Here is a 14,118-nt window from a genome sequence, read left to right as displayed (position 1 = left end):
TTGATTCATTTATTTTCTTCCGAAATCATAATATAATACTTAATATAAAACATAGCATACGTGCATCGCACGTAACAATATACTAGTAAAAAGTTATGTGCGAAGCACGTCTACTAATTTTATGTTAGGTATTTTTTACTTTATTTAAAAGATATAATAACAATTAAAAAAAAAATATTATTACTTATTAGGTGAGATTATTATTATGTATATCTAAATAATGTAATTTATAATTTTGACAATTAAAAATAAATACTAGATGTAATATATTATAGTGTTTAAGAAAACTTGATAATTTGAGTGTAATATGTTCTTAAGATAATCTCAAAATAAACTAAAAATTCATGTTCAAATACTAAAGAAAACACAACTTAAATGTGTGTGAAATAAAAAAGAAAATTAAAATTCAATTTCTAAATTATTGATAATTGAAGATAACATCTATCTAAAAGTTGTAGATAAAAAATCTCTTTTTCACAAATTATAATGTGAAATGTTTTAGTTAAAATACTTTATATATATATGGAACACTTCTAAATGGGTAATACCCATTGATGGGCACTAAAAAAAATTAATAAGGTAACAATCTAATAACCTTTTACGGCAAGTTTCTAATAATTATTTTTTTTAAAAAAATTATATTTATTTTTTATAAAATTGGAAATAATAATTATAACCAATACTCCGAACAAATTATAAATTATTTTTAAAAATTAATTGAAATTACTACTTTATAATTTTATGAAATTGTGAGTTTATTAATAATTTATTATTGTAAAACTAAGAATCATTTACATGTATATTAATGTGTTATTTTTAATAGGAGAATAAGAGCTTGATTGTGGAATCCAATTGTCTTAATATTATTCATGCTCTTAAAAATAAAACGCTACAATACTTCTTAGTTCTTACTTAGGGTATCATTGTTAGAGAAATATTATTATCATCTAATGATTTTTTTGACATTACCATGCATCATTCTCCTAGAATAACTAATGAGGTGTTGTTCATTATTTATATTATTAGGATTGGAAGATGATAATCTTGTCTAGGGGTCAAGTATAATTTTTTGTGCTGAAATTCTTGTGTTGGCAATTGCCATTATTCAATAATGTTTATGACACTTTTTTTCTTCGTTCATTTTTTTTGTTAAAATTTTCTTCATTGGTTTTGTTCTTATAGATTTTGGTAAGCTCAAGTATTTTTTTAAAAAATAAAAACAGATAAATGATTAGCATCAAATATCAGAATAATGTTTATGACACTTTTTTTCTTCGTTCATTTTTTTTGTTAAAATTTTCTTCATTGGTTTTGTTCTTATAGATTTTGGTAAGCTCAAGTATTTTTTAAAAAATAAAAACAGATAAATGATTAGCATCAAATATCAGTTCAAATATTAATGAGATTTGTTTTATTTTTATTTTATTATTTTATTAAATATAAATAAAAAGTCACCCATGAATTTCTCATAAACCAAGAATTCAGTTATATAGGCACACTTTATATAGAATAGATATATTTAAACTATTAAATTGATTAGGAATTATTACAGTTGAATTTTTATCCAAAAATATATTTTGGCACAAGAAAATTATATTCTAATTAAGATGTAATAACTAAATAGAGTTACACTAAAAAAAAAAAGAATTAAAATACCAAAAAATATCCATGTGACAATAATAATAATAATCATTAGTACTATATCATAATAAAATTATTTTAGAGTAAATATAATATTATACATGTATTATAATTTGGAATAAAATTATTAATTTTACATAAATAAATTTATAAAATATATGTATATATTTTTATTAAAATGTAATTATTCTTATATAGAGGTATATTTTGTTAATACAAGACTAAAAAAATGTATAACTAATTATAATTTAGAGGTTATTCTTATTTATAATTGACCCAAATTAGGACTTGATAATTAATTTTATAACAAATTAGAATTTATTCTTGAATAGAGTATTCTTAGGTAGAGGTTCTACTGTACATGAAAAATATAAATTGATACTTTATTTACAAAAATAACTCCATAAGGTGTGGACAACATTTATACCTTTCATGTAATTTTAATTACCAAAATACCTCTTACACTATCACTTACACAATCAGACGATGGTTGCAGGGTGGTTGATGCGTGGTTGCATGATGGTTGCATTAGACAAAGGTTTCAATCAAACGATAGTTGTAGGGTGGTTGGCCAAAGGTTGCATCAGACGAATGTTTCAATCAGATGATGGTTGTGGGTGGTTAGCCAAATGTTGCATCAGACGAAGGTTTCAATGAGACAAAATAACTATTAGCAAAATATTTATGCAACTGTAATGCAACTGTTATGAAACATTAAAAATCAGAACTGTATTTCCACATATGTAACTCTATCTACATGTCTCTTCATAATTTAATATGAACAAATTCACCATTAGAAATTTAGAAAATAACGAAAATACACCAGGATAAATATTTTACTATATTGATGTAATTTTTTTTGGATTATATTTGAGTTGGATTGTTTGGGATATGAAAATTGAAGTCAGGACATTAATTTTATGCAAATTAAACAGAATTTCGGTTGAAGTTTAGTTTCATAGTAGTTTATCTACACTTTTTTTTTTCATGAATTCGAAACAGCCCATGTTTTGATTGATTCTGTTCGTCTTCTCAAGTGAAGTCCCCATAATTAATGGTGGATCTCTTTCTGGTTGAATTTTTGTTTCGGTTGCGTTGGGTTGTTGCGTGGTTGTGTGATGGTTGCCTAGGAAGCATACTGGGTTGAAGGTGTGTAAGTGGTATTTGTGCAATTTTATTTATTTGGGCTGTATATTTGTTTATTTGGCTAGCCGTAAGTATTTTTGTAATATTGTTACTTTTTTTTGGTTAAAACTGAAAAAAACCCTATTTTTTATCTATGATATGATAGAGAATATATATAAATTATGCATATATCCTGAAGATTATGCGGCTCAATAAAATCTTGCATATATCTTGAAGATTATGCAAACATAATATTCATCATATAATTTACTTAAATATAATAAAAGAGATGAATACATATTCATATATATGTTCTGTTGGGATTTATTTTACCAGGATCTAGATTTACTAACATGTATGTTTTATTAACACCCTAAATATGAATTATCTAATACGATGAAATTAAACACATAAGAGTTTAGAAAACCTTATATTGATGCAACATTGAATAAGGTAAAATTTACTGTTCTACCCTTCAATGTATTTTATCCTTAAATTACTTAGCTATCTATAAATGATATTTTAGTAAACTAATATAATTACTGAAATAAGATGTCGATCATTTATCTCTATCAAGCCAAGCTCGAAGAAAATCATCGTTTCACTTCTAAATACTTATAGAAGCTGTAGATTCTATATTTATGATTAGCGCTCCCACTCAACTACACTATCATGTTCCTAAGATGTAAGTATTCAACCGACTAGACTTTAACGAATAACTTTAAGAACACAAACAATACAATTGAGATCGAACCTAACCATCTCAAGATTAAGATCTATATAGACCTAAGATCAACCAACAATATTGACTTAAAAAGATATAACAATAAGTTTATGATATCTTATCCAAGTTCAATATTGGTCCAATCTAATGTATACTCCATACATCCGATATTGATATACTTTGCCAATACCCTGGAAAGAACATAACACTTATCCAATGTGTAAATATACCTTATTGCTGATTATCATGTCTGTCTAAATTCAGTGTACTGACAAATCATGGAACTTAAACTTTTGAACATATAATCATGATTATATTCCACTGTGCTGACAACACTATAATCATGAATAAATATATGTTTTGGACATAATAGAATTCATACATTAAACATATAATCATAAAATAAATCATGTGAACCATGCGACATAAAATAATTTCTGATCTTTTATTAATTAGTAAATATGATTATATTGAAATGAATTTTATTTAAGGCACATAACCCAACATGTTCTTAAATTCTTTAATGACAATAAAAAATAATCTAATATCATTATAGATTTGGGTGAATATTTGCTAAAATAAATATTTTATATTTGTCAAAAATATTGTATTTATATGTGTTATCCCAAATTTTATCCATCTGACGTGGCATGTCCATGTAAGTCAAAACCAAGTACACATGGAATACAACCTTGCCAATAGCAGGACAAAGCCTCCTTACAAGTGTTGGGTTTTATGCCCTAAATAAAACTCATTTCAATATAATCAGATTTACTTATTAATATAGATCAGAAATAACATTTAATGTTGCATGGTTCACATGATTTATTTCATGATTATATGTACATAATGTATAAATTCATCTGAAACCCTTTTCACATACTTGATCCTGTTTATTGTGCCGTCAACACATTGGAAAGTAAACATGACTATGTGAATAAAGTTTCCTAGATTTATCAGACACAGGGTTTTACTGATATGATAATCTACAACAAGAGTTTACTTGTATTTGGAGAAATACTATGTTCTTTCCAGAACATTGGTTAAAGTAAAGCTCAGGTTGGATGCATGGAGTATGCATCGGAAGGGACCGATATTGAACTTTGACTTAGATTTAATTAAACTTACCGTAAAATCTATTCAAGTCAATATCGCCTAGTTGATCCTAGATCAAATGATCTTAATCCTGTTATGATTAGGCTCAATCTTGAAAGGCTATTCGTGTTCCTTGAATTGTTAGTTAAGCCTACCTTTTGGTCAGGGTGATACGTACTTTTTGGGAACATGGTAGTGCAATTGAGTGGGAGCGCTATCATAAACATGGAATCTATAGCTTCTATCTGGCGAATAGTAAGCAAAGGATGATCTCCTTCGAGCTTGACCAAACGAATATAAATGGTGGAGTACTCATTTCACATTAGCTGAAATATCATTTATACGGGGTCAAGTGTTTTAAGGAATAAATACATTGTAGGGTGTAACGGTAATTTAATCCCTTTACAGTGTAGATCATTCATATAGAGGATCATTGATCACATTAGGATTATAACAATGGATAACTAATGATGTGTCTATATGGTGGAACATATAGAGCATTCTATATACTGAGAGTGCAATTCTAAGTTCTATGCGTGGATTCAACGAAGAATTAATAAGTTAGTGAATTTTAGTGCTAAATTCTTGATCTACTTATTGGAAGCTCGGTTATATAGACCCATGGTCCCCCCACTAGTTGAGATAATATTGCTTGTAAGACTCATGTAATTGGTTTTGATTAATCAATTATAATTCTCAAATTAGACTATGTCTATTTGTGAATTTTTTCACTAAGTAAGGGCGAAATTGTAAAGAAAGAGTTTATAGGGGCATATTTGTTAATTATGATACTTTGTATGGTTCAATTAATAAATATGATAAATGACAATATTATTTAATAATTATTTATAGTTATTAAATAGTTAGAATTGGCATTTAAATGATTGAATTAGGAAATTGGCATTTTTGAGAAAATCAGATACAAAAGGTGTTAAAATTGCAAAATTGCAAAGCCCAAGGCCCAATCCATTAAAGGCATGGCCGGCCACCTTTGTAGCTTTTTTAAATTGATTTTTTCATTATTTTAATGCCATATAATTCAAATCTAACCCTAGTGGAATGCTATAAATAGATAGTGAAGGCTTCAGAAAAATAACACTTTTCTTCTGACTTTTTCTATTCAGAAAAACTGAGCCTTCTCTCTCCCTATCTTTAGCTGACCACTCTCTCTCTTCTTCCTTGATAATTTCGAAATCCTTAGTGTATGAGTAGTGCCCACACACATCAAGTGATACCTCAATCATAGTGAGGAAGATCGTGAAGAAAGATCATCAGCAAAGGAGTTTCAGCATCAAAGATTCAGAGAAAGAGATCCAGGTTCAGATATTGATAATGCTCTGCTACAGAAAGGAATCAAGGGCTAGATATCTGAACGGAAGGAGTCATTATATTCCGCTGCACCCAATGTAAGGTTTCCTAAACTTTATATGTGTTTAATTTATCGTTTTAGAAAGTTCATATTTAGGATGTTAATAAACATACTTGTGAGTAGATCTAAGATCCTGGTAAAATAATTTCCAACAACAAGGCATGGCAAAACTGTCAAGCAACAAGCAAAAAATGTTAAGCGAGCCTTCAAGGAGCTGTACCACCATGTCTGGCCGGCCAAGGGGAGTCTATAGGTCGACCAAGATGAGCTTGTATGGCTAGCCAGAGTTTGAGCATAAGTTGGCAGGCCAAAAGGTGACTTTCAGACTAAGAAAGAGTCTGTTTCACCAAGGAAGCCTGACCTTCGCAAGGAAAAGGTGTACAAAGGTTAGCCTCACCTACAAAGGTTGGCCTCCACTTGCCAAAGCTAGTAGGAACATGGCTAGCCAGACCCTGGCAGGCACATGGCAGGCCAGACCCTATCAGGATCATGGCTGGCAAGACCTAAACTTTCAGACATTGTATGGTTGGCTAGGCTGTATCCTATAGGTGCATGGCTATAACCAACTTTTGCCTGGCAAGACATTGATGTGCAACCCTCATTCGTGGACAATAAGTCAAGCAACAGATTGGGTCTTAACAACCCACGAAAATCAAGGGAAAATATATATTTTTGAAGGGCAATCTAGTCATTTATATTTATTAATTAAATATGTAAATAAAAACTTTATTTTACCTATTTCTAAGGATATTAGACATGTAAGCTCTACTGGATAAAGATCATTAGCCTATCTCTAAAACCCTAACTCATTTAAGCCTCTAAGCTCCCTAAGCTCTCAACTCTAAGTCTAAAAACCCTAATCTTCTCGTCTCCTTATCTTTTACACGCCTCCAAGAAGGCTCTCTCTCTCCCTCTCATGACACTTGCATACGGATTCATACATTGTAATCTTAAGAGAGCTACTTCAGATCCCATCATCATAGTAATCTGAGTGGTATTATCTCTTGGTATCAATATAACCGAAAGGAGAGTAGGTCACTACTTGCTAACTAAGGGGGTCAAACCTCTATAAAATCTTGTGTCTTATTTACTTTATTATTCTTATTGTATAAAACATGGCAATCTTCAACATTAAATTTGACTCTGCTATCAGTTGGCCAAATTCTGAGGTCAATAGTTTGGTACTTTCATTGAGAGCGAGTTGTCAAGTAATTTGATCAAATGCCATGGTTAACATAAGGAGAACTCTGGCTACAACTTCTGCCTCATCGGGTCTTCCTTAAGACCCTCTGTCTGAAGATCTTGATGCTCGTGTTCTAGTCACAACTGAAATCTCCACGAACCTGATAGATGTGGCTAACTCTGCCATCCCGACAGACACCACGAACTTGGCCACCACAACTAGCCAGGTCATAACCACCAATCTAGTTTGTCTCAATGGCCAACTTCTGCCACTTAGAGAGGGCCCTCCACTAGCGCCTGACATTGAAGGAATGACCAATATGGAGCAACCTCCAGGCACCATAGTTGGATCTGATCCCTGATGTCATGCAAGAGAGATGACGCCAAGAATTGGCAAGCCCCGTGTAGACTTAGGAGAAGATCTCGAGTTAGCCATACTTAGAGAGGCCGTCTACCAAGTCAGCCAAACTGAAGAACAACATGCTTTGGCTACGATACACTCACACAATAGAGACACAAATTCCTAAGAGGCATGAATGACCAAGAGTATATCCTCCAATCTCATCAGGCAGAATTAGACTGTCGTAATAGAGAAGCTAGCGACTTAATAAGGCTATTTAATGAAAGAACTTTCAGAAGAGGCCAGGATCTCATTAGAGATCCTCTTTAAGGGAGACTAATTGACAGATCGGGGAGGGTCTACAGATAAACTGTCCAACCAATCTCCTTTGGAACTAGGACAAACCTTCCCCAATCTGAAGGAGGACAAGCCTTGCCATGAGATCAGATGGCAAGAATATCCAGACTCTGGCAGCCATGGGCCTGGTGGGTCGGCTAAGAGTCTCGGGCACAATAACACCCTCAATTGTCCAACCCATGGTCAGATAGCACCCTAGAAGTGCACCCCTAGCCGGCTAATAAGGTGAATTCCTAAGCTAGGGAATCCGAGAGAAATCACCCAAAGGCCAATCGTTAATTGGAGGAAACACCTAAGACAACAACAACTCGAGAAGTGAGTACAATCACCTCAGCCAGTTAGATCCACCAAACTTCAGCAATTGGTGTAATTTACCCCATGTCAACACACAGGCTCCACTAGCCAGTCAAGGAAGAGTGGGTGACCAGGCCCTACCCATTACAAGGCTGGGCGGCGATGGACACCTGGCAAACTCAAGATTGGCCAGCCTTGAACATACCTTTCCCAGGTTATTGGCAGCCAGGCTCTAACCAATCCAATAATACAACTCAATCAAGAAAGGCCAATCAACAAGGCCCCTGCAGTAATAGATCATTCTGTGCAAGCACAATTAGGTCAAATACGAGACATGCTCAAGGGCTTAGCTGACCCTAAACCATCAAACCTTGAGCTGGATAGGTAAAGGGGCTCACCTTTCTTGGCGTACATCAATGCCTTACCCTTGCCCAAATTCAAGATGCCAACTTGGAAGATGTACAGGGGAAAGAAGATCCTCTAGTACACCTAAAATACTTTGACATCCAAACAACTCTCCAACAAGTATCTGGAGATGTCCGATGCTAAATCTTTTCGGCAACCCTGGCTAAAATAGCCAAACAATGATGTTTCAAGCTGGCCGTACGAAGATTTAATTCTTGAGAAGAATTTTCTTGAGAGTTCTATGTTTAGTTCTCTACTTCAAGATAAATACCTTCACAACTAGAGAATCTTGTCGAAATAAAGCAAAGACAAGACGAGCCTTTGAAAGACTACATTCAAAGGTTCATGGCTGAGGCTGCCAAGGTTAAAGGTGTGACAGAAGAAGGCTGATATATGACCATAATTAGAGGTATCTTACCATTGACCGACTTCTAGAAAGATATTAGAAGGATCTTAACAAGCATCATGAAAGAATTCCTTGAGAGAGCCAATGGCTTCATAAAGTTGGAAGAAGCTGTTCGGCAAACCCAAACAAGAGGGCAAGTCAATGTTGTATAGACACAGGGCGTTATATTGCCCCAAGTGCTATTCGGTGTGCTGACCATCACAGAAAATCTTTGTCGATTCTCCAACAATAAGAATGTTAGAAGCAAGCACAACAATGATGGTTCTGACCAACATAATGGCAAAAAAGGGAAATTCAACGATTCCCTTACTCCATGAAGTCTAAGGGAGAAGAAGGAGAAGTGTGCATGCATCACTCTCCTATCCAAACTTCCAAAGCAATGCATGCCAACCGTCCATGGCGTAGGTGTCATCAAAACCTGAAGCACCTGGCCAACCACTCAAGTGAACCACCGAGGCTCGATCGGTATAAGGCCACCTGTCATCCAAACATGGACATTGAAGGCCAAGCTTTTGCCATCTTCATGGCTAAACATAGAAGCATATCTCTCCAAATCTCTTAAGATTCGGTGAGAAGCAAGAGCCAGAGAAGAAGTGAGAGCAAGAGCAAGACAACTCAACCTAGAAGGTGCATTGACCACTTTCCCGATGCAGGCTTGGGCCTCAGAACACCTGGGGGTAATGGTTGCACGAGGCAACAAAGTTCAGTTTCAAGGCTTCTAACAACATTGCTGAGCATGAAGCTCCAAATGCTGGCCTCAAGAGCTAACACATGAAGTGCGAGCTAAACACTTAGACATACATCACGACTGTCAAATAGTCGTAGGTCATGTCCTAGGTGAATATACATCTCAATGCAAAAAGATGATGGCCTATTTGAGCTAAGAATTGTCAAGTCAGCTCAAAGGCTGTACTAAAAGGTAGGTCCCCAAAGATGATGCAACAACTGACGCACTCGCTCAACTAGCCAGTCGGGCCTTGAAAACTAAGGAAAACTTGACGTCTGCTCAGTTCTTTAAAGAATTAAGCATCCTTGTTTCAAAAGGAGTAGACATGCTGGATAACCAACATGGATACACTTACATCAGCATACATCCAAATAAAAATGCTGCTAAAAAGTAGGGATTAGGGGGATGGCTATTAGGTGTCCAATCCTAGGCACTATAATGCATAGACATTGTATCCCAATACCACCTCTAAAAAGTGTTACCATGAAAGAAGCTAAATAGCTATTGACATAAGTGCATAAAGGCTCTACTTCAATCATGCTAGGGGCAAAGCCAACCAATTGTAGATAGGATCAAATGACAGCATTGACATGGCCTTCAAAAGGCTGGTAGACCATGGTTTTAGCAAGTTGGCTGACCATAAGATCAACTAACTGGTCGACCAGTGCCTCCATAGGATGGCCGACCATAGCCTCCTCCAAATGGCCAGGTAATGCTCCAACGTGGCTGGCCACCTAGTCTGTACCCTGGGTTGCCCGATCTGCCAACAGTCTACTCTCACTCTTCTGGTCTACTGTGACCAAGAAGTAAACCAGATTTTGCTAGTAGAATCCCTTAATGAAAGGGACAAAGAAGAGACCAAGCCAACTCAAACCAGCATGTTTGCCTACAAAGAGTTATCAGGCCCTTCAACAAACAAATTAAGGAAATTCTTTGTAAGAGACCTACTCCCTAAAGAGTATTCCTTGACAACAAAGATCCTATAACAATCATGTTTGGACCAAACTAAAAAGGTCAACATCGCGTTACAGATAACAAAAAAGGTGTATACAAGACTGGTGAGTATAAAGAGAATTTGGAGTTGACTCTTCTACCAAAATTTGGAATGGAGAACATCTCAGTAAGTGCTCTCACTAGTTAACTTGTATAGTGCTTCCTCTAATGTTTCACCATCCAGGAATCCATAAAAGAGCTAGTACCCATCGCTCTTTAGCGATGGCCTCCCATCATTCTTTAGCGATGACCTCCCATCACTCTTTAGTGATGGCCTTTGCATGGTAAGCCCTGCAGAGGTAGCCAAATATAAAAGAGCTAGTACCCATTACTTTTCAGCATGGCCTCCCATCACTCTTCAGTTAAAGCTGTTGCACAGTAAACTGCGCAAGGGTAGCCACAACATGATTTTAAAAGAAAACACTGAGTTGTAAGCTTTTGTTACACGTAAGACTAATTGTGTCTAAACCACTTGCTAACAAAGATAACTTCTTAAAGTTACTCTTTCTCAGTTCCACATGCGTACACCCGGGAGCACCCCCGAGAAAATTTTAGGCAAGGTCTATAAAACTTCGTGAATTGTAAGTGACCAACTGACTGTAAGTCTGTGTGCTCAGTTGGGGGCACCTACACCGTACAATGCATTGAACTAGCATGGAAAACTTATGCAAAGAAATTTCAACGATTAGAATAAGCTACTAAACTACCTCTAAGTCAAGTGCATGTATACCTTAGCTTGACATAAAGAAAAGTAAATCTGAATACATTCAAGACCATAAGAAGATAGCCAGGATGATCATATGTCCATAGTAAAAGGCTTTAAGGTTAAACACTAGTAGTGTTCAAAAATAGAGTGCTTTAGGCCAAATCAAGAACATGAAAGCTTCAAGCCCGAATATGAATTAAAAATTAGTTTAAATGCATAAGGTCAAGGCCCTACAAGAACTGTATAGCCAGAGAATAAATGGACATAGTTCCTAAAGAAATCGCGTATCGGGCTAAATCTTCAAGGCAAGGCAGAGTCCCTAGTAGGTTCCAAGCCAAAAAGACAGAGTCCCTGGTAGGTTCTAAGCCAAAAGGTTGAGTTCTTGGCAAGTTCCAAGCCATAAAAAAAACTCTGGACAACCGTACCTGTTGTCCAATTTTTTGTAAGCTCAAAACGTGAATCCTAATCAAGAAAGGTTAAGATAAAACTGGCCCTGGCTCGTGGAAAGGGCTTCCGTGATTGGGACTTCCCTACCAATTAGCGATGCGGGGGGTATTTGCAATCTAGGGTCTTCCTCATTCCCAGGAATAGAAGCCATTCGCTCCCGTAGGACTGAAGTCGAGAGCTCCCGCAAAGGGTATGGATTTCACATCAAATGCCTAGAGGTGTCATGGAATACGTTTGACCAAGCCATTACTTCATTTTGCGAAAGCTCTGCTGATACATATTAGACTACAAATTGAACAACCAGGCTTTTTCAAGTACAGCGCTAGAGTTTGTCCCCCACGATACGCTGTAGTACGGAGCATGCACACACGATCGTACCTAACTGAATGATCCAACGTCCATTAACAAAGGAAATTCAAAAAGGAAAACCCTGGGACAACACATGTATGATACCCAACCAGTACAATCTGGCACCCTTAAATGCCATATGGTTAAATGGCCACCTACCAAACTAAGAGTTGGATCTCACCCAAAGATGATCAATTCAAGCACGCGCATGGAGGGAAGCTGCCCAAAAATATCCATGAATTTGCTAAGATAGGGGGACTTTTGGAAAATAGAAAATATACTATCGGCATAAGGAAAAACCTTACAAGAACATTCCTACTAAGTTTCTTCTTCTATAAGAAGAACGAGAGGAATAAAGAGTTCTAGTCCATTGTATATATATCTGTACTCATATTTACTGACTAATGAGCCTAATAAGATGGACTCATCCACTAAGGATAATTAACGCCTGAACCACATAAAAATCTCAAATTAGTTATTTATTCTATTACTTCTTTCTTAAGCTCTAAGATATTCGGTTGCCAAAAATCTCGATAAACATTCGGTACTTTCATTGAGAGTTGAAGAAAGATAGAAACATGTGCAGTGTCCACCCAATGATATTTCACCCTTTGGTCTTTTAAAGTGAAGTCATTGCTTGAATTTTTATGCAACTTTAGCCTTCCCTCGCGGAAGCTGAAGTTTGCCACATAAAATTTCAACATGACTCTTGTATGGACTTAGTTTTTTGTGCATGAAAAATCACTGGGGATATGACACTCTTCAATCCTCCTTTCTAGAAGAGAAGGACTACTTGAAGTCTGTCACACGCCCAGTGATGTTTCACCCTTTGGTCTTTTAAAGCGAAGTCATTACTTGAATTTCTATGCAACTTTAGCCTTCCCTCGCAGAAGCCGAAGTTTTCCATATAAAAATTTAACATGACTCTTGCATGCACGTAGTTTTTTGTGCATGAAAGTGTTGGAAGTTATTTTACCAGGAACTTAGATCTACTCACAAGTATGTTGATTTAACAACCTAAATATGAACTTCTAAAACGATATGAAATTAAACATATAAGAGTATCAGAAATCTTACAGTGATTGCAGCGGAATATATGTCTCCTCCCACTCAGATCTCTAACCCTTGATTCCTTTCTGTAGCAGAGTATAATCAAGATCTGAGCCCGAAAGTCCTTCTTTGTTGTTTCTGAATTCTACACAGCCTTCCTCACTATGATTGAGGTATTACTTGATGTGTGTGGGCACTACTCTAGCACTTATACATTTCGAAACAGTGAAGGAATAGAGAGAGAGAGGGTGGCGGCTCAGAGAGAATTTTCTGAGAGAAAATTCTTTCAGAATAATGCTGTGAAAAGGTTGTACAGTTGTGTGTAACTCTGAAGCCTTTGCCTTCTATTTATAGAAGACCACCAAGGGCTATGATTGACATTTGGAATTGAAAAAATCAAAGGGAAAAGGAAGCTAAGTGGCCGGCCTAGGCAATGTGGAAACAAGGCTTGCCACTTTTCCAACTTTCCTTTTCCTACACTGATAGTTTCCTGTTTTGTGAAAAACTGCCAATTCCATTGTTCAACCATATTAATGACAAATCTAATTATTTAATAATTAAAAATAATTATCAAATAATATATTATCATTTATATTATTAATAATGAAGCTAATTAAAGTTTCCTAATTAATAAATATGCCCTTCAAAATCTCTATTTACTGTTTTGCCCTTAATAAGTGATAAAATCTCAAATAGACAAGTCCATCTTGAGAATTTTTAATTGATTAATTAAAATCAATTAAATGAGTCTTACAAGTAATATCATCTCAACTAGTGAGGGGACCATGGGTCTATATATCCGAGCTTCCAATAAGCAGATCTAGAATTTACCACCTAAATTCAAGCGACTTATTAATTCTTCGTTGAATCCACACATAGAACTCAGAATTGCACTCTCAGTATATAGAA

Source organism: Cannabis sativa, chromosome 5 (assembly GCF_029168945.1).
Source record: "Cannabis sativa cultivar Pink pepper isolate KNU-18-1 chromosome 5, ASM2916894v1, whole genome shotgun sequence".
Lineage (NCBI taxonomy): Eukaryota > Viridiplantae > Streptophyta > Magnoliopsida > Rosales > Cannabaceae > Cannabis > Cannabis sativa.
Note: the sequence above shows the minus strand (reverse complement) of the source record.